General features: G+C 46.6%; 1 non-coding gene across 1 annotated transcript; it reads right to left on the reverse strand.

Moving 5' to 3' along the window:
• Positions 1-7,855: 7,855 nt before the first annotated feature.
• LOC142436438 (U6 spliceosomal RNA) lies at positions 7,856-7,958 on the reverse strand. The gene has a single exon (XR_012781942.1). It is a non-coding gene; the product is annotated as a U6 spliceosomal RNA (small nuclear RNA).
• Between the last annotated feature and the right edge of the window lie 260 nt (positions 7,959-8,218).

Raw genomic sequence — 8,218 nt, forward strand, 5'->3', positions numbered from 1 at the left:
CAGGGCTTATTCACTAATCGTCAAGTGGGCCCAGCCACAGGATGCAGCAGAACTGGCCCTGCAGGTTTCTGAGACTGTGACTTTTCATGAGAGGAGAAAGCCTAGCCTTTCGCCCGGGGGGCTGCCGGTGGTTTCAAACTATTGACCTTGCACTTAGCAGCCTGAGAGAATTAAGGTTTATTGTGCTAACCTGGCCAATAAACACATGTGGGGTTAATTGAAGGGCGAAGGGATAAATGGCTCAGTGAGCCTTGCCTTTCTAGTTCTTGGGTCTCTTGCTCTCTGATGGTCGGACCAGGGTGCAGCTGCCTTAGCCAGTTCCCTGCTTCAGCTGGCAAAGCTCACTTCCTGCAAGACATCCCTGAGGAGAAGCCGCATGGACCTACCCCGATGCAGCCCTGGGTGCTGGAGCAGCTGCGTGGAGACCCCTGCCAGCGCTGAGATGCTTACACGCTCACTGACTCGTCTTTCCTCCTGCAGTCGGTGTCATTGCGTGTGTTTTGTGAGCTGGAGGAGGACTTTGTGGATTGGTGTCGGACACATTGGACTTATGGGCTTGGCAGCACTGGGTTGGGATGCTTTTTTTTTTTTTTTACCATTTATATAAAACTCTCTCTTATACGTATGAGTTTCTGTGGCTTTGTTTCCCTAGTTTACCCAGACTGACACACAGCCCAACCCTACGTCACCAGGGATCCTTCCCAGGCCCCAAACACCACATGGGAGAGAAGAGATACTTCTTATTTTCCTTCCACCAACTGAGTGGAGTCCCTTGGAGAACTTGAAGGGTTACCTGGAGCTACTGAGACGTGGTGTCACTGGGGGGCGAGGCTGTGCTGCTGACTGTGCCCTAGCCACGTGGGGGCGTGGCATCACTCGGGTTACTGTAAGTCATCTTCCACATTCACTTACTTACCAGTCATGGTAGAGGCTGGGCCCGTGGCTGGTCTTCGGGTTGAGAGGAGGCTCCCCCTGGCCAATGGGAGAGGGAGAGGCAGCACCTTTCCACCGCTAGTGGGGAGTTTCCGCAGGCAGATCCCACCCCAAGGGAGGTGACACACCCTGCTGATGTCATTGTAAGGAATCACAGGGGTGTCTGAGTCACCCCTGAAGAATTTACAGGGAAGGATGTGGTCGCAAATGTCCGTGAGTTGGCTGTTTCTCCAGAAGGTTCTTTTGGAGAGAGAAGTGAGGTCAGATGTGTGCACTTTGGAAGTGGACCCCATCCTGAGAGCTCGTGGTCTGTGTTGGGTCTAGATCGCATCGTTCTTTCTGGGGGTTGAGGGGATGTCACCCCCAGGGGTCACTGGGCATTGCAGGGAGACATTTCTCATTGTCATGAACATGAGCGTGCTAGTGGTATGGACGACACGGGCATAGGATGCTGCTCAAAATCCCGCAGGGTCCCCACAGGCCCGCCTCGCGGGGCTCAGACACCAAGGCAGCTGGAGGGGGGTGCTGCGGGGTGCCCAGGGCCAAGGGCAGTATCAGGAAAGGTTGTGAAGGGCTCTGGAAAGGGCAGAATGCCCCATCTGGTTCGTCCTTCCAGGTGACCCGCGCCTTTGCCTCGTCTCGGTTTCATCGTTGGCAACTCTGGAGGCTGGATAACATGGAGGCGGGCCAAAGATGCCTGCAGAACATGCGCAACCCCTTGGTCTGGTGAGCATCCCCTGGGAAAGAGGCCGCTGGTACACCAGTCAATCAATTACGTTCACATTTCTGATTATGTGTGTTCTGTGACGTCTCACTATATGGGAGTTCTTGGAATTCTCCTTGGAACTTGGCTCCTTCGTTGGTTAATAAGTTGAAAAAATATATATTTGGCACAATTTTTACCTTTTTAAAAAACAAAACAAAAGATACTTTTCAAGAGGAGTCCTTCTCGATCAATCAGGGAAGACTCAGGAGCCTGTATCAAGGAAAACACCACGTGAGAGATGCCCCTGCTGGGGCGTCTCAAGGACGCCCTAAGTGCCTGTGAAAGAAAGCACTGCATTGGTGGCAGGTGAGTAATGCTGATCCAAGCAAAGGCTGCTGGGAGAGAGGAGGGGGAGTGGAACCAAGGTGGGGACAGAGAAGACGCCTCCCGCCTGCCCACGACTGCAGGCTCTGTTCCCGCAGGGCTAGTCGGAGAGGGAGATGCTTTCGTCGTCACCAGAGTTTGCGGTTGTTGTTCATGCTGTTGGGTCAGCTCCAGCTCATAGCAACCCTGTCTATAAGAGAACAACCAGTCCCTGGGCCTGCGCTGTCCTCAGAGTAACGGGAATGTGTGACCCCATTGGTGCAGTCACCACGCCAGCCCAGCTCCACGATGATGTGGGCCATGGATCGAATTCTTTCTACCAAAATTGGATGTCGACGTGACTAGGCCAGGGGTCTCAGTATTTATGCAATTATCCCCCTATCTGTGACCTAATGTCGTTATTGAACTATGGTGCTGGCAAAGAATATTGAAAATATGAGCAATACTTCTGGAAACATTTGTGTATGAGTTTTATGTGGCGATACGTTACGTTGTCTCTTGTAGCCATCTAAGAGTGGAATTGCTGAATTACAAGAGCACTCTGTGCTAAACTGTTCTAGGAACGGTTTTCCAATGCAGCTACCCCCTTTTACCTTCTCACTAGCAATGTGTGAGGATCCTGGTTGCTCCATATCCTTGCCAGCACTTGTCATTATCTGACTTTTAAATTTTAGTCATCCTACTGAGTATGAAGTGGCATCTCTTATGCTTTTTATTTGAATTTCCCTGATGACCAAGAGTGTTGAGCATCTTTTCATGGGCGTATTGGTCATTGCACAAGAGATGCTGAAACAAAACATAAGTTAGCTTTATGACGTCACCCTAGGGGACACACTTGTTCAATGGGCAGTGCAAGCAGAAGAATGGGAGTGTGGAGACAGATGTGAGGGGGGTGTATGTTGGGTATTGGAAAGTTGACTCTCAAAACATTCCCTATAAAATAGAGGCTCATCTTCTGTTGGGAATGAGGAGAATGGGAAGGCCATGGCTGTCTGAACGTGTAGGAGACTTGAAATAGCTACTCTGGGAGTGTGGCAACTAGGTGACATGTAGTAGGATTGCCAAAGTGTAGAGACGGCAATCGAGGAAACGTAAGGGAACAGAGGAGTCCAGAGGTGGAGTCAGGACAGACTCCTGCATGCCATCAAAGCGGGGGGGGGTTTCTATGGGGATTCCACAACAGAACCTGTGCATGCTGGTATGTATGGCCCTGCGTCCCTCAATAGAACATCACTGAAACCTGGAGGAGCTCCAGGTTCTCTCCGTTAACAGTTCCATCTTCTCGTGCTGGTATGGTTCTTGGTTGTCCATCGGTCCAACTCCATGCCCCTCACTGGCTTATAATGAAAGCGTCCATTCTTAAAGGGGCGCCGACACCGGAATTGCAGTGAGTTCTCAATCTCAGTAACTCAAATCTTGTGTCTGCAGAGGAGAAGCCTTCTGACTTGCACCCCATGAAATTCATCAAATGTGGCTCTAGTTCCGTGTGTTTCTGCTGCCTCTGGCACAAGCCTGTGAGCTAGGAAATGTGGGAGATACAGCTCTCAAAACCTCTTACACAAATGATCAACTTAGCCTAGGCTGACTCTGACCAAAAAGGAAATGTGTTGGAAGGCTATTGATTCCCTGACAACATGAAGAGAGAACTAAAGAAACTGATGGGGAAAGAAACGGAACCAGGGAGGCCCTGGAGTCTATTGAGAGTCTCACTAGGACACACTAAATGCCCTTGCGCTCTAGCCTCCCTCCTGCCTGGGAGGGACAGGCTCTGTTGCTGACTCTCATGCTTGATCAGGATGCCCAGCCCAGAATGTGTGCACTAGGCTCATGGATACCCTTGTCCTTGGTAAGAGAATAATCATCTGGGTTGCAGGCATCTTGAAAGACCCTTTATTGGTCCCAAGAGCCTCGCCTCCAAGAGCCTCGCCTCCAAGAGCCTCGCCTCCAAGAGCCTCGCCTCCAAGAGCCTTGCCTCCAGGGTGACCCCTGTGTGTCAGAGTACAATGCCACTTTCAACCACTTAAATTTAAAATGTTATTCTTCTGGAAAAACTCCCCAAGTGAACATAAACTTAAAACACAAATATAAAATCAAATTTGGAGCACATGAATTTGAAAAGCTACCATTGAAGCCAGATAGCGAGTGGTTCCTAGTTATTGAATCAACCACTGACTTTCTAAGGAAGACTCTTAATTCTCGCATTAAGAAGGAGTTCAGTTTCTTCTGACTTTCTAAGGAAGACTCTTAATTCTCGCATTAATAAAGGGGGTTCAGTCTCTTCTTCTCATGCAGTCCTTCGCCAGTCTTCAGGCGGGTTAGCAGTTTGTTGCAGTTACTGCTGTCCCAGAGTCAAAATTTAGAGATGGGCTTGTTCTCTAGACATTTTGGCATAATTACCAAATTATTAAAGGTAAAACGAGGGTGACAGTCTGTAGATTTTCACTCTGCTAGTACAAACTGCCAGTAGACGCAGAACGCTGTCAAAACAGAACCCAAGGCAGCAGAAATCTGTCAGAGGTAGTGCTAGAAGATGAATCTCTCAAGTCAGAAGGCCTCAAAATATGACTGAGGAAGAACTGCTGCCCAGAGTAGTCCCCCCTAGTGACATGGATGGAGTAAACTCTATGGGCGTAAAACCCTCTGGACCTTCATTTGCTTCTGGGCTATGGTGCAAAATGGAAAGAAACAACCACAACATCTATCAACAATAGGAAGTTGGAGTGCACATGAACTATTAATCTAAGAAAATCGTAAGTTGTCAAAAATGAGATGGCATGCATAAAGATCAATATCCTACATGATGGTGAGCTGAAATGGACTGGTATTGGCTATTTTGAATCTGGCAGTCATATGGTTTACTGTGCTGGGAATGCTAGGCTCAAGAGGAGCCTTGTGTAGTGTAGTGGTGGTGTAGTCATTGTCAAAAGAACATTTCAGGATCTATCTTGAAGTACAATGCTGTCTGTGCTAGGATAATATCGATTGTTGGCCTACTAAGGAATCCGGTCCATAAAACTATTATTCAAATTGATGCACAAGTTACTAAAGCTAGTGATGAAGAAATTGAAGAATTTAACCAACATCTTCAGTCTGAAATTGATCAAACATGCAATCAAAATGCAATTATTGGCTATTGGAATGCAAAAGTTGGAAACAAGGAGGAAGGAAGAGTTGTTGGAAATTATGGACTTGGTGATAGAAACAAGGCTGTAGATTGAATAATAAAATCCTGCAAGGCTAATGACTCCATTGCAAATGTTTTTTTCTACAACATAAATGACAACTGTATATATATGGGCCTCACCAGATGGAATACACAGAAATCAATTGACTACATCTGTGGGAAAAGACAATGGAGAAGCTCCTATCAGCAGCTAAAACCAGGCCAGGGACTGACTGTGGAACAGACCACCAATTGCTCATATGTAAGTTCAGACTGAAGCTCAAGAAAATTAAAACAAGTCCACAAGGGCTCATGAGGGAGGGGGGAGTGGGGAGGGAGGGGGAAAAAGAGGACCTGATGCCAAGGGCTTAAGTGGAGAGCAAATGCTTTGAAAATGATGAGGGCAAAGAATGTACAGATGTGCTTTATACAATTGATGTATGTGTGGATTGTGAAAAGAGTTGTATGAGCCCCTAATGAAACATTTTTTTTAAAAGAGCCAAAATATAGCCTTGCATATATTCCTCCTGAATTTAGAAAACAACTCAAGAACAGATTTGATGCATTGAACAGAAATGACAGAAGACTGATGAGCTGTGGAAGGACATCAAGAACTTCACACACACAGAAAGCAAAAGGCATTAAAAAGACAAGAAAAGGTGAAAAGATCAAAGTGGATGTCAGAAGAGACTAGTAATTGAAACTTGCTCTTAATCCTAGAGCAACCAAAGCAAATGGAAGAAATGATGCAGTCAAAGAGCCGAACAGAAAATTTCAAAGGTTATCTTGAGAAGACAAAGGAAAATCTTATGATGAAATTAGAAAACTAAAAAGGAAAATATGTTCAGCATATCTTAAACTGGAAAAAATCAAGAAAAAATTCAAATCTTGAGTTACAAAATTGAAAGATTCTATGGGCAAAATATTGAACAAAGCAGCAAACATCAAAAGATGGCAGGAATACAAAGAGTCACTGAATCAAAAGAACTAATCAGCATTCAATGAGATAACATAAGAACGAAGAAGCCCAAGCTGCACTGAAGGCATTCGTCAAAAACAAGGCTCCAGGAACTGATGGAATCGCAATTGGAATGTGTCAAGAGGCGGATAAAGGATTCACTTATCTCTGCCCAGAAATTTGGAAGGCAGCTATCTGGCCAACTTACGAGAGGAGATTCATATTTGCAGCTCTTCCAAAGAAAGTTGACTTCGAATGGGAAAATTATAGAACTATTTAATTCATATCACATGCAAGTAACTTTTTGCTAAAAATCATCCAACAATGGTTGCAGCAGTACATTGACAGGGAGCTGCCAGAAGTTCAGGCCGGATTCCACAGAAGATGTGGAATAGGGATATTACTACCTGTGACAGGTTTTTTTGTGCCAGTACAGCTCCTCTAGGAACATGTGGGCGGAGTTTGATTGGACGGCAACTGAGATAAATGGCTGTGAGGGCAGCCTCTTCCTGGTTCTCCCTGGAGGCGGTCACTCTCTCTCTGCCTTCCGCTTCCTGTTGACAAGCCTGTGAGAGCCCTGGAGATGCGCCACCGTCATCGGATGCACAAGGCTTTGCACCCTCCGGCCTGTGATCCTCCTGCATTTTGCGTACTCATCTCCTCCCCGAGACCCTTCCGTAAGGGGATGTCCAGTTGCCTAGAGATGGGCTTTGGGTCCCCACCCCGCACCCCCCTCACTCACAATGATGTGACATTTTGTTCAGACTTGGGGGCTAATACTGACCTATGGACTTGATCTGGACTGGGCTGGGAAGTGTTCTTAATATAGAGTTACTCTTTGATATAAAGTTCTTTCTTGTGCATACTTGAGTGTTATCAAAGCAGAACACACCAAAGATGTTTATTTCGGTTTTATATGGCATTCGACTGGATAGCCTTGAAAGAATGAGCATTCCAGAATACTAATTATGTTACTGCAGACCCCGAGCATGGATCAAGAGACAGTTATGTGGACAAACCAAGGGAGTCCAGCATGTGGGCGTATAGGGGTGCCCACAGTCAAGCAGGTCCTCAGGAGCCACTTTGTGATTGTGGAAAATCAGACAGACAGACAGCGGGGACAGGGGCTCCTTGTCCCAATGTCAGGACTGAGAGAGTCAATGTATTCTCCATTGGGTATATACAATGGGGCTGACTGATATTTCAAAAGGCATACATGTCATACAGTGAACATATGACATAGTCAGTGGATAATATCATCATCTTGACCTCGTGCTAGTTACCTCGGGCGTCCCTGAACCCTTCCCAGGAGAGCAAGCAGCAAGGGGCAGCAAACCAGAGTTTGCTACGTGTGACAGTGGGTCAGGATATATCACCTGATTGCTCGTACAACTCTTATCACAATCCATCAGTCCATTGTGTCAAGCACATTTGTACATTTGTTGCCATCATCGTTCTCAAAACATTTGCTTTCTACTTGAGCCCTTGGTATCAGCTCCTCATTTCCCCTCCCTCCCTCACAGACCCTTGATAATTTATAAATTATTATTATTTTGTCATGTCTTTTACTCTCCGATGTCTCCCTTCACCCACTTTTCTGTTGTCCGTCCCCCAGGGAGGGGGTTATTTGTAGATCCTTGTGATCGGTTCCCCCTTTCTAACCCACCTTCCCTCCACCCTACTGGTATCACTACTCTCATTATTGGTCCTGGAAAATATGGGCCGCTTCACGAATTTGCGGGTCATACTTGCTCAAGGGCCGTGCGAGTCTTCTCTGTATCGTTTCAATTTTAGTATGTGTGCCGCCAAAGCAAGTGCGAACGTAATTGCTCTTATCTACAGGTAATCTTCCGCACAGGGAATAGCCAGACACATGAATGACTCATCTTATACAGTAGCTCCTTTATGGCAGTTCCTTTATGGGGGGGTGGGGGTGGAGTGAGGGACTATGCCCAGTCATGAAAATGTGTATTAAGATTTACTTATATCTCACAACTGTCAGGGTCTTCTCCCACCGGAGTTGGCTTTCCAGACCCATAACTATGAGCACAGAGGCTTTAGGGTCATACATTCT

This window comes from Tenrec ecaudatus, unplaced genomic scaffold, assembly GCF_050624435.1.
Source record: "Tenrec ecaudatus isolate mTenEca1 unplaced genomic scaffold, mTenEca1.hap1 Scaffold_2698, whole genome shotgun sequence".
Taxonomy (NCBI): domain Eukaryota; kingdom Metazoa; phylum Chordata; class Mammalia; order Afrosoricida; family Tenrecidae; genus Tenrec; species Tenrec ecaudatus.